The 15918-nt window shown below is 46.2% G+C and overlaps 1 pseudogene; it reads right to left on the bottom strand.

Moving 5' to 3' along the window:
* Positions 1–15918, bottom strand: part of LOC141265248 (collagen alpha-6(VI) chain-like) — a 341127-nt pseudogene that overhangs the window by 188241 nt on the left and 136968 nt on the right.

The raw sequence follows: 15918 nt of genomic DNA, 5'->3' as shown, positions 1-15918 counted from the left end.
GCGCTTCCTAAAGCGCCCCCTACCGGTTTTATAGGAAGAACTGATTTTCTTCTAGTGACTGTTGCACTTTACCCGGTCATAAGTTGCACCGTGACCGGAGGAACAAGAACGTTTTATATGAAAAAGTTTATATTGCTAGAATAATATATAAGTTACCTGTCATATTATATTCTGATAATGTTTTATAATGTTTTATATGTTAGTATGTTTTAAAAAAAAAAGTTTGTATGTTTTGGTATGTTTTATTCTTTTACAGCCCGAGGACGTGCTGTGATTTACCAGGGGGGAATGTAGCACCCCGAGGACTCGGCTGCTACAGGGGTATTGCACCTCGATCCAGAGGTGTGGTATTCCACTCCCGGGTAAGGATGGAGTGTGGGACTGAGCTCAGCTAGCTGCATGCACTACACTCATCCCATTTCCGGGGGACAGAACAACGGTACTCCCACCAGATAGATGTGCAGGTACGACAGCGTCTGTCCCTGGCTGGAGTGGGAGGGGGGGAGGAACATCCCAGTAGTGTAGGGGCAGGTAGGGGAGGGACTCTGGGCATAGAGGTAGGAGCCCATTGGGTGCTAGTCACCTGGGCTCACACATAGAGGGAGTATATATGGTGGGCACCATCTAGAGACAGGGAGAGCAGAGCTGAGAGAGTCAGAGGGAGAGTTCAGCCAGGAGGGCTGACAGGGAGCTGTGGCTCCGGCTGGGCCCAGCTCCAGGGCCAGGCCTGCAGTGGAGAGGAGGAGGAAGAGAGGCCCAGAGATGCAAGACAAGAGGGAACCCTGAGATCCCAGAAGTAAACCAAAAGGGTGAAGGGTTGGCAGAAAAGGGTACCGGAACCCAAACTGGTGGAGGCTAATGATCCTCAGCCAGGAACCGGAGGTCGTGGTCAAGTTTTGGCGCGACCCTCACCACATCCACCAGGAAGGCACACCACGAGTAGGGTCAGGAAAGCCAGAGAAGGTTTTGCCACCAAGAGGCCCGAGGGAGCCGGACAAAGGTGGATCCCTGGTGGGAACGGCCAGTAGGAAGGAAGAGAGGGGAGCTCAGGACCACGCTCTGGACTGCCTGGGAGTTGGCCGAGTCCCACACCTGGTGGACGCAGCACGGCTCGGGTGGTCACTCAAGGCCGGAGTGACCGGAACAACACCTGTGAGTAAAAACCCTGAAACTGCATCGCATGTCTCTGAGCTTCCTTGCTGCACCATCACAACCACCATCTTCCACATCTGCTGCCCTGAGGCCATACCCCTCCCGTTGGGGGTTATACCATCCTTGCTGCACAATCCTACCACCGGCCTCAGCGGTCTGCTCTGCAGCGGCGGCCTCCTGGCCGCAATCAACGGGTGGCGTAGTCGACACTTAAACAACATCTACAAAAGACTGCCACACACTTAGTTTGACCACCCTGGGCACGGACCGGGTCACCGACACAAGGACTACTACCCCTATCCAGATCCGGCTCCGGGTGTCCCTTGAACATGGCCCAGGGGGCGCGTCAACAACATCGCCTACTCTGTACAGTCTCCAATTGGGCTGCAAAAGTCCTTTGAGGTCCATCACTTGTTCTATTAAGGCTGCTTAAAAGCTTGTTTCAATACTCCAACAATAGCCTGCCCCTTTCCAGGGCAGGAAGCATTTGGCAAAATTTACTCTTATAACGTGGATCTAACAGAGTGGCAACCCAGTAGTCAGCATTATTTTGAATCCTAACTATACGGGGATCATGTTGCAGAAAGTGCAGCAAGAAGGCACTCATATGTCGGGCTCTTCCAGGTGGTCCAAGCTAGACTCTATTGTTGGCTGCGTAACACTGATGCATGTTTTTTCCGTCCCCTGTTGTCAAACACGTTCGACAGAGAGGGGATGATTATTCTCTACATCTTCTGACTGTTGCTCGCCCATCAACTCTTCCTCCTCCATTTGTTCCTTGGCTCTTGCACCTTCGCTAACAGTATGTCTGTTATCACCAAACCCCCTTGATCGCAGGAAGCAGTAGTGTAGCTACCGGGGGGGAAAAGGGGGGGGTGGCCCCGGGTCCTGTGCTCTGAGTGGGCCCACCCGGAGCTACAACAGTGTAACTGCATCGGAGTGCGCAGTACGCCCATACAGTTACACTCCAGGGCAGAGCAGGGAGACTCTGTCCCTGCACTTCCTGGCGGCCGCTATGGGGCCCTTGAGCGACACTCCCTCTCCCATCATCAGTCCCCTCTCTGTGACTGACGTCATCACTTGGCGCCTGGCCCACTGTTCTGAAGATGTGTGCAGGCTGGGCACTCAGAGCAGCGAGGGAACGAGGAGGAGAGGTGAGTACTGTGTTCATTTATTTTTTGTCAGAGGGGTGGACCGCATTATATTACAGACTTTGCCTACAGGGGGAGCATTATACTAAAGACTCTGCGTATGGGGAGGGGGGTAAGCATTATACTAAAGACTCTGACTATGGGGAAGGGGGCATTATACTACAGACTCTGCCTATGGGGAGGGGGGAAAACATTATACTAAAGACTGCCTATGGGAGGGCATTATACTAAAAACTCTGCCTATGGGGAGGGGGCATTATTCTACAGAATCTGTCTATAAGGAGGCCATTATAGTAAAGACTCTGCCTATGGGGGGCATTATACTACAGACTCTGCCTATGGGGGGCATTATACTACAGACTCTGCCTATGGGGGGGTGCATTATACTATATGAAGGACTATGGGGAGTACATTATACTATATTGAGTACTATCTGGTGCATTATACTATATTAAGGACTATGGGGAGTGCATTATACTATATTGAGGACTATCTGGTGCATTATACTATATGTAGGCTATTTATACAGTGTGGGAGATAATGTGGAGTCTTTGCACAGTGTGGGAGCCATTATACAGTGTGGGAGATAATGAGGGGTCTTCGTATAGTGTCGGCGCCATCATACAGTGTGGGAGATAATGTGGGGTCTTTGCACAGTGTGGGGGCAATCATACAGTGTGGGAGATAATGTGGGGTCTTTGCACAGTGTGGGGGCCATCATACAGCATGGGAGATAATGTGGGGTCCTTGTATAGTGTGGGGGCCATCATACAGTGTCGGAGATCATGTGGAGTCTTTGCACAGTGTGTTGGCCATCATAGAGTGTGGGAGATAATGTGGGGTCTTTGCACAGATGGGGCGGCCATCATACAGTGTGGGAGATAATGTGGGGTCTTTGCACAGTGTGGGGGCCATCATTCAGTGTGGGAAATAATGTGGGGTCTTTGCACAGTGTCGGGGCCATCATACAGTGTGGGAGATAATGTGGGGTCTTTGCACAGTGTAGGGGCCATCATACTGTGTTGGAGACATCAGAATGGAGGCTACTAAGGGGTCAGTATACTGTGTGAGGGGTACTATACAGTGAGGGGGCATTATACTGTGTATTAGAGCAGCATACTGTGTATAGGGGATCTGTACATGGGGGACATGGGGGGAGACACAGGACATTATTAAATCTTAAGTGGGCACTTATTGTTATAGGGGAACTCAGGTTATCATGACTGTCAAAGGGGCACACAGAAGGCATTATTACTTTCTAGGGGGCACAATGTGGGCACTGTTTTCTTGGGCACTTGCACATGGCTTTACTATATTCTAGAGGTTTGTTTTACCATCTAGAGAGCACACAGTAGGTGCAGTAATAGGGACACATGCAGAAACAGAGGCTCAGTATTGGGGTATCAGCAGGATGAGGGGTTTGTGCAGGTTGGGAATAGATGGGGAGAGTACCTGAAATGTAAGTAGTCAAATGTGTCTTTGTTGTGATCTCTGCAGACCTGAGACTCTGAGTCCTGGCTTGAGAAGTTGTCGTGTCGGTCTGGGCCAGATGGAAAAGACGGGAAAAATTAACAATTTAATCAGAAAGAACATCAGCTGTAAGGTACTATATATAACTGTGCTGTGATCTCTTATATGTTCTGCGGGACTGGTACCTATCAATATATGGTCACCATATTGCGATAGTATCAGTGCTGGTCTTTGGATAGAGATTATTTTTAGTAACAGCGCAGTCATCTGCTGAGGTTCTCCTATATCCTGTATTAGGGTGTGCCACTATAGTTGTAATCAGGGTTACCTGGTTAGAGGCCCACTCAGAAGTTTTTTCCCCCGTGAACCAAAACCATAGCTATGCCTCTGGTAGGAAGCTACCGTCACTTAGCATTCACCTGTGTGACGACAGTCTGGAACTTTGAGACATTCTTATCCCTTCCGCATCCTCCTCTTATTCTGGGACAACCACCTCCTGCCGCATGCTATTCAAAGTCTTCTCCAGCATGTAAATGACCGGAATAGTGATGCTGATGACGGCATTGTCAGTGCTAACTAGTTTAGTAGCCATTTCAAAACAGTGCAGAAGGGTGCAGAGGTCCTTAATCTGTTCCCACTCAATAAACGTGATACTGCATTGGCTTAAGCTATACGACTAGACATACTGCATCAGGGCTCGTTGCTGCTGCCACAGTCGCTGCAACATATGCAAAGTGGAATTCCACTGCGTCGGCACATCACATATCAACCTGTTAACTGGCATGGACAAAGACCTCTGTATCTAAGCAAGTCGATGACATGAGGGATACGAATGGTGTAAGTGAGCACACAGCATCCGTATTTTCTGAAGCAGCTCATCCAGGCCGGGATAGTGGCAGAGAAATCACTATACTACCAAGTTGAGGACGTGAGCCATGCAAGGCACGTGTGTGAGTTTGCCTCGGCGTAGGGCCGCCAACAGGTTCGCACCGTTATCGCACATGGCCTTCCCTGGCTCCAGATTCAGCGGAGACAGCCATTGCTGAAACTGAGCCTGGATAGCTGTCCACAACTCTTCAACTGTATGACTGCGATCTCCAAGGCGTATTAATTTGAAGACTGCCTGATTGCGGTGAGCCCTGGCTGCGCAGTACGGAGGTAGTGTGAATTCGCTCTGCACTGTTGGAATGCATGTCTCGTTAAGGTAGAGGTTGATTGCGCAGGTGGAGGCCCTAGAGGAGGTGGAGGATGCAGAAGCAGTGAAGGAAGTGTGAAGTACAGGTTTCTTCTGCAAGCCTTGGGGATTCCAAGCTTTGTGGAGCAGCCCCTTCCCCGCCTGTCCCCACAGCCACCAAAGTCACCCAGTGCCCAGTCAGCGAGATGTAACGCCCTTGGCCATGCTTACTTGTCCAGGTGTCTGTGGTGAAATGCACCTTGGCAGATATAGATTTAGTCAAGGAACGGGTGGTGTTGTCTGCGACATGCTGGTGTAGCGCAGGCACAGTTTTCTTAGAGAAGTAATGGCGAGTGGGCAACTGGTACTGGGGGACTGCGATGGCCATCAGCTTTCAGAAACCGTCTTTATCTACCAGGCGGAAGGCAGCATTTCCGTGGTCAACAGATTACAGATGGTGGAGTTCAACCTCTTAGCTTTATCATGTGTAGGATGAAACAATCTTTTACGTGACCACAACTGTGGGACCGAGGGCTGGCTGCGGTGCTGAGAGAGGGCGAAATACGGTGAAACGGATAAACTGTTGGACTGTGAGTGAGGTGCAGGCGCAGATTTTACGGTGGATTGAGAAACGTGTGGTGTGCTAGGTGAAACAAACATAGCAGGCATGTCCGCTTCCATTACAGCTGACAGGCTCTCACTCAGCCTGACTGGAGCTGGTAGAGAACCAGAAGTTTTGCGGTGGGAGACCTGCATGCCAATACTTGGCACTGTAACAGAGGAGGAGGAAGAATCAGCGGATGCGGTTGATGGGGCAGCTGATGGTTGTTGAGGTCCACTGGTCCGCATTTTAGCGCAGTGAGATTCCCAGTGTAACACATGTTGTGTGCGCATGTGAAGGTTCATGCATGTAGTAGTCAAATTATTGCACTTTTTCCCTCTACTGAGTTTTTTCTTGCAAAGTGTGCAGATAACGTGAGTTGGGTCATCCTTTGCGGTCTCAAAAAAGGCCCAGGCTAGGCAACCCTTGCCACCCTTGCAACCGCTGCTGGCCACAGCCACAGTTTTGGCTAAGAATGCAGTGCTCCTCATGCTTGCATCACCCTGTGTCTGTGCTGTAGGGTAGAAGGTAACCTCCTCGTCTTCCTCCTCCACCTCCTCAGATGAGCTACTTGGCTGCATGACTCTGAGTTCCAACCAAGTAGGATCTTCAACCTCGCCATCATCCAATATGTTATCCCATTCCTTGCCCTCAGAGTAACTCTTCTCCTCTTGTTGCCCTGACAGAACAGTACAGTCCGCATGAGCCTCCGGTATCTGAGTCTCATCAGGATTACCTCCCTCCCCAGTGGTTAACATCTGGTGATGAGGGTCAGGAACCTGCTCGGATCCTACTCCGTCCTGCCTCGAATCCAAAGTAAAAAATTTTTGGGCATCGACGCAGATGATTTCCTTTTTGTCTTGACTTTGTGAATGTTTGGAGTACACTTCTGATGCCCATGGTATAGAATGGGTGAACAGTTCTACAGACTCGCCCATCTGTGGTTCGCTACAGTCAGTTTGGCACTTGGACAGTTGTGACATGGGGGGAACAAGGGTAATTGGGGTGCCACCTCTGTGGACTGTACTGTGTGTGATGTTGAGGTGGAGGAAGAAGAGGAGAGGCCACTTGAAGCAGCGCTTGCCATCCACTGGAGCACCTGCCCTTTCTGGCCCTTATCAACAAGGCGTATTGCTGTGCGGCTGCCAAAGAAAGGAAGTGGAGTAGCCCGTCCAGTAACAGAAGTTGTCTTTGCATAGGGCATGACGATGTTGGTTCACTAGTGCTTTCACTAACATTACCAACTACCCCACATATACCTTGAACACCAAGCCTATTCCCCCTTCCACCACAACCTCTCTTTTTCCCACTCATGTTGCTCAGAACTGTAGTAGGAGCACGATATTAGCAAAACAAAATTAGATTTTTTCCTCTGCAACAGCTCTGCACACACCTGAATTTCAGCGGCACTAAAAGACAAGGTAAGATATGGCTTGCTGTATAACGTTACTAACCGAACAAAGTATTTTTTTTTACTGCGGATGATGCCTGTATAACATATGAGATATTCTCCAAACTATTTCAAACTGAGATGTTCCTGCTGTATAGTGTTAGGAACCGAACAAAGTATTTTCTTTTACTGTGGATGACGCCTATACGACATAGGAGATATTCTCCAAACTGTTTCAAACTGAGATGTCCCTGCCGTATAACGTTAGGAACCAAACAAATTATTTTTTTTACTGTGGATGACTCCTGTATAACATAGGAGATATTCTCCAAACTATTTCAAATTCTAATGTAGCCTGCTGTATAACATTAGCAAAAGCAAAAAATCGATTTTTTGACTCTGCACAAGCTCTGAATACAACTGAATTTCACCGCCACTAAAACGACTAGGTGTTTGTGACAGAAAAAATTTTTTTTGGACTCTGTCTAGCAACAGAAAAAATCTATTTTTTTTATAAAAAAAACTAAAATAGTAGGTGGATTTTAGCAGACTATATCACGTTTGCCACACAAAAAAATCTTTGGTGGACTGTGGTTAGCAACAGAAAAAATCTTTTTTTTTTCCTCTGAAAACAGTTGAAGCTCGCCACCACTAACGTAGTAGCTGACTTATAGCAGAGTGTATAACGTTTGCCACACAAAACAATCGTTTGTGGGCTCTGCCTAGCAAGATAAAAAAATTTTTTTTTACTTTGAAAACAGCTGAGGTTTACCGCCACGAAAATAGTAGGTGGATTTTAGCAGACTGTATCACATTTGCCACACAAAAAAAATCTTTGGTGGACTGTGGCTAGCAACAGAAAAAATCTTTTTTTTTTACTCTGAAAACAGCTGAATTTCACCACCACTAAAATAGTATGTGGCTTTTAGCAAAGTGTATCACGTTTGTGACACCAAAAAATCTTTTCTGGACTCTGCCTAGCAACAGAAAAAATATTTTTTTTACTCTGAAAACAGCTGAAGTTCACCGCCACTAACATAGTAGCTGACGTATAGCAGAGTGTATCACGTTTGCCACACAGAAAAATCTTTGGTCGACTCTGCCTAGCAAGACAAAAAATATTTTTTTTACTTTTAAAACAGCTGAGGTTCACCACCACTACGATAGTAGATGGCTTTTAGCAGAGTGTATGACGTTTGCCACACAAGAAAATCTTTGGTGGACTCTGGCTAGCAGCAGAAAAAAATATTTGTTTTACTGTACATAAAACTGAAGTTCATCCACCAAAAAATAACAAACTGGGTTAACACAGCTTGCACTATCACATTAGAAAATTAAAAAAAAAAAAATTGTGCTGTCCACTCAGAAGCTCTGCACTGACAAGCTCTGCAGATAGCTGAATTTCAACCCCACAAAATAAAAAATTGGCCTACAAGGGCTTGCTTTATCACATTAGCAAGTGCAAAAATACATTGAAGTTCTGCATGGAGCGCAGACCGTACAACTGGTACACAACACTGTTCTATACCATAGGCACTGCTCTTTCTGTCAGAATCTCAGTAATTGCACAAAAACCAAAAAAAAGTGCTGTACGGTCGATTGAACAGACAGCACAGAACTTATCTACACTATCTGACTTCCACAGAAGCGCCCATCTATCTAGCTAATATCTCTCATTACACAGGAGCTGGGTGCATGAGCAGCATCTAACACGAGTGACATGCATGAAATGGCACTAAGGGAACATGGCCGTTTTTTTTATGGAGAGGACATGTGATTTCAGCAGCCAATTGCAGAAGCCCTTGTTGGGACACTGTGGATGCTTCCTGCGTTCTGATTGGCTAGCCGCGCTTTCCTGACAGAGTTACCGCCTGCAGGAAAAAAAAAGCACTGCTGATCTGAGCTGTTCTGAGCTATCACCAGCCCCCCCACTCATCTACCACGTCTCCCCGTTCATCATACACAAGCACTATGCTAGCAAAACTGTTAAAAACGCTGTAGTTGCCCTGCAATCACGTAACCACGGAAATTCACCAAACGTTACCGATTTTCCTGAATTTAACAAATTTTGCCCACCTTTCTGATCACGAATCCGAATGTGCCACATTCGTATCGAACTTAAGTTTGGAAATCGGATTTCGAACATATTCGCTCATCACTAGTATCGGCTTGCTCAGAAGAAATTGCACAACCAATGATATGGTGCAATTTCTCCTGTCATGAAAATGCAAAATTGGGGGCTGAAAAATATTTTTGTGGGAAAAATGTGAAAATGTTATTTTTATGACAGAATGTTATAAACTTCTGTGAAAAACCTGGGGGTTCAAGGTGCTCACCACACATCTAGATAAGTTCCCTAAAGGGTCCAGTTTCCAAAATGGTGTCATTTGTGGGGAGTTTCCACTGTTTAGGCACATCAGGGACTCTCCAAATGTGACATGGAGTCCGCCAATTATTCAAGCAAATTTTACATTCAAAAAGTCAAATGGCGCTCCTTCCCTTCCAAGCCCTGTCGTGTGCCCAAACAGTGGTTTTCCTCCACATATGGGGTATCGGCATGCTCAGGAGAAATTGCACAACAAATTTTGGGGTCCATTTCTTCCTGTTACCATTGCAAAAATAAAAAATTTGGGTCTAAAGTAACATTTTTGTGAAAAAAAGTTAAATGTTCATTATTTTCTTCCATATTCCAAAAATTCCTGTGAAGAACCTGAAGGGTTAATAAACTTCTTGAATGTGGTTTTGAGCACCTTGAGGGGTGCAGTTTTTAGAATCGTGTCACTTTTGGGTATTTTCTGTCATAAAGGCCCCTCAAAGTCACTTCAAGTGTGACGTGGTTCCTAAAAAAATGGTTTTGTGAATTTTGTTGGAAAAATGAGAGATTGCTGGTCAATTTTAACCCTTATAGCTCCATAACAAAAAAAAAATGTTGGTTCCAAAATTGTGCTGATGTAAAGTAGACATGTGGGAAATGTTATTTATTAACTATTTTGTGTGCCATATCTCTCTGATTTAAGGGCATGAAAATTCAAATTTTGAAAATTGCAAAATTTTCAAAATTTTCGCCAAATTTCCAATTTTTTTCACAAAGTAATGTAAGTCATTTCGAATTAAATTTTACCACAATCATGAAGTACAATATGTCACTAAAAACAATCTCAGAATCAGTGGGATCTGTTTCAGTGTTCCAGAATTATTACCTCATAAAGTGACAGTGGTCAGAATTGTAAAAATTGGCCTGGTCATTAATGTGCAAACTACCTTCAGGGGTAAAGGGGTTAATTTTCAAAATTCTCAATTCCTTGGTAAAATCTATCTGGAGGCAGAACTCCTCCTTCCTCTCACTTACATAGAATGTTATCAGTCGTAATTACCATCCTCTATCTTAATAAGGTAAAAATCTATCTTCAATGAATGTAGATTGTACCAATGAATTGAGAATTCTGAGAATGAATGATCAGTCCTGGCAGAGAATGAAGCAAATTTCTATGATAACAAGTAACTTTATAATACATCTTATCATGTGCTATTGATTTACTAACAAAAAATTAAAACAATGGTTACTTGTTAAAGATGAAAAATAATGGTTGATATGGCCTCGTCCTCACCTGACCTAGACTCTATTGAGAACTTGAGGGCTCTTCTTAAACAGGAGATTTATACTGAAGTAAAACAGTACACCTCTCTGAACAGTGTCTGGCAGCGGTCCATAAAGATGATCGTCAGATTAAGAAACCAACAGACCGCAGGAATAGAAGGTTTATGATTGAAATTAAGGGTGGCTATATTGGTCACTGATATATTTTTTTAAATGTCAGAAATGTATTTTTGAACATTTTGAGGTGTTTGCTTATTATTCTCACTTTAATAGATAAAAATAAACAATTGAGATATGAAAACTTACATCTTTCATTTAGTTGCATATTAATTCTGCACACTAATAGTTGCTAGTTGCCCAATAATTCTACACACATAGATATTCTCCTAATAAAAATTAAACTGCAGTTTTACTTTCTTATATATTCAGTCTTTTAGGTTTCTTAACCATTTGGATTCACAGACAGCACTGTGGTTGTTCAGCAATAGTGTTGAGCCACCCCCGTAGTGTTCGAGTTCGGTTCGGTTCGTCGAACACCCGTGTGTTCGCCGAACTGTTCGTCGAACTGTTCGTCGAACACCTTCGAACACCGTTAAAACCAATGGCAGGCAAACAAAAACACATAGAAACACATAGAAAACACCTTCAAAGGTGTCCAAAAGCTGACAAACTGCTCAGAAGACACAACTAACACATGGAAAAGTGACAAGTACATATAGTCATGCGAAAAGAAAAGAGGTGGAGGAGTAAAAGGAGGGGGAGACACAGATATAGGCATGTCATGCCCTTCTAAAATCCAAAAAGTGAGAAGCCGACACGCTTAGTCCGCTCCTGCCCGTGCCACCTCCGCGTCGCCGGGTTTGTGCCAGAGCCGCGGTGAACCCTGACGGCCAGCCCCCCTCTCCCAATACTGGTGCCTGTCCGCTGGTGGGTCGAGCGAGCCCCCCTGTGGTGGAGGCAGCTCTAAGCTTTTTAATTTAAATTGTCTCTCTAATTTGAATGAATACACTTTAAATCCATTTACAAGGATCTATTGGAGGGCAAGTCTCATGCCAGCAGCCGCGTAATTCCAGCTCCAGTAGCGTCCACTAAAGCTGCTGCAGTTAAAAAGCTTTTATAAGGATCGAGCTCGGCTGTCCACCGCAAGGCATGCTACTGCCAGTCCCAGCCCCTATGCCTTGGGGTGCCTCCTGATGCTCTTCACTGAGTATCCAGTGGTCCCGAAGCATTTCCTTTGAAAAAATTAAGTGTCCAAACTACAGGTGGTGTAGCTTGCTTAACAGCCGGGATAATCCGCTGACTAGCAGACACTGCTACTAGGCACAAAGTATTTCCTGGGCTAGATGCAGTTAAAAATTTGTCATTAGATACTCTCGTTGGATGCTGAGAAAGCATTCCATAGAGTCTCCTGGCACGCCATATATGATTCTCTTAAAAAGCTTGGGGTAGGGGTCTAGGGGACCCTTTTATAGCCAAAATCACGGCCCTGTATCGCAATACGTCCCCTAGGCTGAAGATAAATGGAACTGTAGCACCCTGAGGGCTCGGTTGCTACAGAGGTATTGCACCTCACCCAGAGGTGTGATATCTCACTCTCAGGTAAGGATGTAGTGTGGATCAGGACCCGACACCTGCATGCATTACACCACATTGCCGTGGGGCAGGGCGACCAATATGCCCCTGAGATGGGCACGACAGTCCCTGTCCCTGGCTGGAGTGGGGGGAGGGAACACTGAGGAAGGGGAACCCTGTAGTGCAGGAGCAGGGAGGAAGCAGTTCCTGGGTGCATTGAGAAGGGAGTATAAAAGGTGGGCACCATCTTAGTTCAGTGCAGAGAAGTCTGAGCAGAAGTGGCAGGGAGCAGGGGCTCTGCATGAGCTCTGCTCCGGAGGCGGGCCTAGTAACAGAGGCCCAGGCCTGGAAGAGGGAGAAGGAAGGAAGAGGAGCGGAGAAGGCTCCAGGAACGAGGAACGAAGGGATCCCAGGGGTGCGGACGGGCGAGTCGCCACCGCACGCCCGAATCCACCTGCGTGGAGGGGTCAGGCCAAAGGGGGAGACCGGTCCCCGAAACTAGTGGAGGCAGGAAACGACCCTCAGCTAGAAACAGGAGGCTGTGACATTTTATGTGGCGCAGCCCCTCGCTACACCCGCTAGGAAGGCACCACATAGGGTCAGGGAAACTGGCGCCAAGTTTACCAAGAGGAGGCCCGAGGCAGCCGGACAGAAGTGTTGGTAAGAAAGGCCAGACAAAGGACACACAAAGGGGGTCCTGTGAAGCGCTCCAAAGTTATCTGGGAGTTGTCTGAGCCCCTCACCTGGTGAGCACAGTACGACGTGGGCAGCCGTTACCTGCAGACGTGGTCTGGATAATAAGAACTGTGAGTAAAGGCCCTGGACTGCATCACTGACTTCGTGTCATTACTGCTGCTGCCCTGCACCATCACCCCCATCCTCCGCATACACTGCCCTGAGGCTATACTCCTCCCGTGGGGAGTTATGCTACGCTCTGCTGCACCCACAACACCAGCCTCAGCGGTCTGCCCTGGAGCGGCGGTTCACTCTGACCGCAATCCACGGGTCGCGTAGTCAGACATTTAAACATCAAAACCACATAAATAGTTCCGCCACTGGTTTGACCGCCCTGAGCCACGGAACCGGGTCACCGCCACGGAGACTACAACCACCAGCATCCACCAAAAAGGGTCCGGCTCCGGGTGTCCCAAGGCCCAGGGGGCGCGTCAGAACATTTTCATCACCTTTCACAATCACCAATGGGACAAGGCAGGGATGTTCTCTGTCCCCTCTCTTATACATCCTAGTGACGGAGCACCTGCTCTCATCAATTCGCCATAACCCCAATATTAGGTGGATTGAGGTGGGAGGCACCGAGTACAAGTGCTCTCTATTTGCTGATGATGTCCTAGTATATATCACTCAATCACATATATCCATCCATGCTGTTATGGCTGAAATAGATCACTTTGTTACATGGTCAAATTTTAAAATCAATGCAGCGAAGTCTGAGGCCCTCGATGTCTCCCTCCCCAAATCCATATAGGATTCCATCCAGTCCAACTTTCCCTTTGCCTGGCCCTCACAGGGTATCAAATACTTAGGAATTCCTATTCATAGAGACCTCTCCCATCTATGTTATCTTAATTTTGGGCCCTTTATTGAACAACTCCATACAGACCACGGTTGGCAAGTTAGAACTGTAAGATTCACTACGTGAACCACTGGTGTTTTGTGGAAAAGCACATGTACACTGTGTTCCAAATTATTATGCAAAAAGTGTTTAGGAGTGATAAGGGAAGAATTTGTTTGTTTGTCAGTTAAACTCATTGATGGTGATGTGTGTCAGGGCTCTTTATATCACTGTAAGCAATTGCAGACACCTGTGCTAATTAGTTTGGCAGGTGTGTCCAATGAAAGGCAAGACTACTTAAGAAGGCTGTCTCACATTATTAAGCAGCCTACATTTTCTGCCAAAATGGGAAAGAAAAAGGATGTGTCGGCTGCTGAGAAGCAACAAATTGTGGAGTGTTTAGGTCAAGGCATGACTACAATCAACATTGTGCGATGATCAGGATGAAGTGTCTTGGCAATCAAGAAGTATGTAGCTGATTCACAGTACAGACGTGTGCGTGCTGATAAGGGCAAATTGAGGACTCTTTCCTACAGGCAATTACGTCAGGTTGAAAGAGCAGCGGCAAAAAAGCCTTGTCATAGCAGCAGACAAGTTTTTGAAGCTGCTGGTGCCTCCAACGTCCCCCGAACAACAAGATGCAGGGTCCTTCAGAGGTTTGCAGCTATGCATACGCCATCCTGTCGACCTCCTCTATCCACTTCACACAAGCAGAAACGGCTCCAGTGGGCCAAACATTACATGAAGACTGATTTCAAAACTGTTTTGTTCACGGATGAGTGCCGTGCAGCGCTCGATGGTCCAGATGGATGGAGTGGAGGATGGCTGGTTGATGGACACCCCACGCAAACACGGCTACAGCGCCAACAAGGAGGAGGTGGAGTAATGTTTTGGGCTGGAATCATGGGGAGAGAGATTGTCGGCCCCTTTAGGATCCCTGAAGGCGCTAAAGATGAACTCCATAATGTATGTGGATTTTCTCAAACAGCACTTCCTGCCATGGTTCAAGAAGAAGAACCGTGTATTTCACAGCAAGATCATTTTTTTGCATGATAATGCACCATCTCATGCTGCACATAAAACATCTGCATCTCTGGCTGATATGGGCATAAAAGGGGACAAACTTATGGTGTGACCCCCATGCTCCCCTGACCTCTACCCCATTCAGAACCTTTGGAGCATCATTAAAAGGAGTGTCTATGATGGCGGGAGGCAGTTCACATCTAAGCAACAGCTCTGGGAGGGTATTCTGTCCTCATGCAAAACAATTGAAGCAGAAACCATCCAAAACCTGACAAATTCAATGGACGAGAGAGTTCAGAAGCTCCTTTCGAACAAGGGGTCCTATGTGAAAATGTAACATCACCTAGAATAAAGTTTTGAGTTGAAAACTGTTTGATTTCAGTTTCTAACAACCTGCTAATGCTTATAATTTCAAAAATGACCATTTTTTTGGTCTTTATTAAAATGAAAAGGTTGATCGAAAAGTTTGGGGGATCTAAGAGTGTGGCAACCCAGTAGTCATGATTACTTCGAATTCTGACAATATGAGGGTCATGCTGCAGGTAGTGCAGCAAGAAGGCACTTATGTGTCTTGCGCATCTCGGAGCCCCAAAATTATTTTCCGGGCTAGATGCAGCTAAAAATTATTATTAATTTTAAATCTGGTGAAGCTTTAGTATAGATGGCCTAATAGGATCAGTGCTGCACACTGCTACAAAGCCCAAATTATTTTCCAGTCAAGATACAGATAAACATGATTAGTAATTTTAAATCTGGTGGAGCTTATTATAGATGGCCTAATAGAATCAGTGCTGCACACTGCTACAAAGCCCAAATTATTTTCCAGCCAAGATACAGATAAACATGATTAGTAATTTGAAAGCTTAAAACGGTTGGTAGGGTGATTTTAACCAATCATCAAGCTTTTACTCTCCCCAGGATGACACAGGGGTAGAAAAGTCGTTTCGGATCCATGATTTGTTCATCTTTATGAACGTGAGTCTGTCTACATTATCAGTGGAGAGCCGCGTGCGCTTATCTGTCAGCACACCACCAGCAGCGCTGAACACACGTTCAGACAGAACGCTGGCTGCGGGGCATGACAAGATCTCCAAGGCGTAAGTGGCTAGCTCCGGCCATTTATCCAGATTGGAAGCCCAAAAAGAGCAAGGGTCCAGTGACACAGTCATGGCTTCAATGTTTACTTGGAGATACTCCTGTACCATCGTCTCTAG

The sequence above is a fragment of the Phyllobates terribilis genome, unplaced genomic scaffold, assembly GCF_046119375.1.
Source record: "Phyllobates terribilis strain yellow unplaced genomic scaffold, ASM4611937v1 Scaffold_4__5_contigs__length_816908805, whole genome shotgun sequence".
Taxonomy (NCBI): Eukaryota; Metazoa; Chordata; class Amphibia; order Anura; family Dendrobatidae; genus Phyllobates; species Phyllobates terribilis.
Note: the sequence above shows the minus strand (reverse complement) of the source record. Positions and strands in the feature narration are given on the sequence as shown.